This window comes from Poecilia reticulata, linkage group LG13 (assembly GCF_000633615.1).
Source record: "Poecilia reticulata strain Guanapo linkage group LG13, Guppy_female_1.0+MT, whole genome shotgun sequence".
Lineage (NCBI taxonomy): Eukaryota > Metazoa > Chordata > Actinopteri > Cyprinodontiformes > Poeciliidae > Poecilia > Poecilia reticulata.
This window is the reverse complement of record NC_024343.1, coordinates 146,103-147,549: the sequence shown is the minus strand read 5'-3', so window position 1 is coordinate 147,549 and position 1,447 is coordinate 146,103. Positions and strand designations below refer to the sequence as shown.

The 1,447-nt window shown below is 38.2% G+C and overlaps 1 long non-coding RNA gene across 1 annotated transcript; it reads right to left on the bottom strand.

Moving 5' to 3' along the window:
* Positions 1–7: 7 nt before the first annotated feature.
* On the bottom strand, positions 8–1,441 carry LOC103474118 (uncharacterized). Its single transcript, XR_001777212.1, has 5 exons — positions 1,268–1,441; positions 881–1,171; positions 763–810; positions 565–690; positions 8–491 (listed from the first exon to the last, which is right to left on the bottom strand). It is a non-coding gene; the product is annotated as an uncharacterized LOC103474118 (long non-coding RNA).
* Between the last annotated feature and the right edge of the window lie 6 nt (positions 1,442–1,447).

Genomic DNA, 1,447 nt, shown 5'->3' with positions numbered 1-1,447 from the left:
ACAGCGAATACTGCTCCTATTCGCCGCCACTCAGTCTGGTCCCAGGAATATGTAAGAGTAATTTATTATTTGACATAAGTGTTCTAGAAGTGGAATGGTTGTGAAGGTCTTGAAAAAAACCTGGGGCTACGACATGTAAAGTTTTAAAAAAACAAATCAATCTGATAACAAACTGGTAGTCAATGCAGAGAAGTTGATACTGGTGTTACATGCTCTCGTTTCTGGGATCCAGTCAAAAGTCTAGTTGTGGCCTTTTGAAACATTTTGGGGAAAAAAAAAATACTGAGACATTGTATGGGATTTGGACTTAATTACTTTACCTGAATATCTAAAGTTGAGATCCAAAGCACGTACAGAGTGGCAGATGTTGTTATGTTGTTAACCATAAGTGAGCCTGACGAGGTACTCTCAATTGGTGTGGATGATGTTGCTTGTTGAACACTGAATATTTCACTTRCCATTTTATCTTGTCCGACAAAGTCAAACAAGACCTTTAAAAAAAGGGTAGTGCAATTTCAGTCACTTGAAAATAAATAATATACATGCTCTGAATTAACACATTACCTGAACTGGGTCAGACACATTGAAAGTTCTCTTTCTGATAAATCCATTCGGATATTTGAACTTCAACAGCAGTCCACTTGACGGTTCTTTATATTCTGCCAGTCGTTGCTGGCGTACTTCAATTGCCTAAAACATAAACACTAAAACCTGTAGGTAATCCATAAACCACTATCATCCTAACAACGTAATAGTTCTTACTTTTACGCGTCTTTCCTCCCAGGCCTTGTAACACTGTCTTCTCCTTTCCTGGTAGAAAAAAAGATGTGAGCAACAACAACAACAACAACAAATGACGATAACAAAAATGTTAAGTCACATTTTCTTGGTCTGCTAACAAAGGTTCATCATACTCTTGTCTTGCTGGGACCACAGAGATCGCCAATCTAGAAGTGWCTATTGTGAATACAGTACAGAGCTTGTTAAAGTCAACATCAGAAATAAGATATAAAACTAAAATGCATATATTGTTCTTCAAATGGTTGACCTGTTCTACCCCTAAATGTTGGCTGTTGGTGCTCTCAGCCTCTGGAGAGATATCCTGTACTTCTGGTGCAGTTGAGGGTTCTGGAARCAAACTCCTGGACATTGCTGAGGTTGAGTAGGTTTCCTAGAGATGGCCAAGACATTTCAAATTATGGTGGAACACATTACTCTGGATATATCATACTACACAAAATAATTTTTGTGTACAAAATAACCATACCTGTGACACATCTGCTCTTGGTAGAATGTAAAGTCTGCTTTTGCCAACCTTTTCCTTCAGCTCCCTCACAGAATTCACTTGTAATTTTTTTTACCTTTCGTCCTTTTCCAGCTCTTGCCAACTCAAAGCCAACCAGATTTAGGCTGATGTGTGGGTAACTTTGACACACAAAGTTATTCA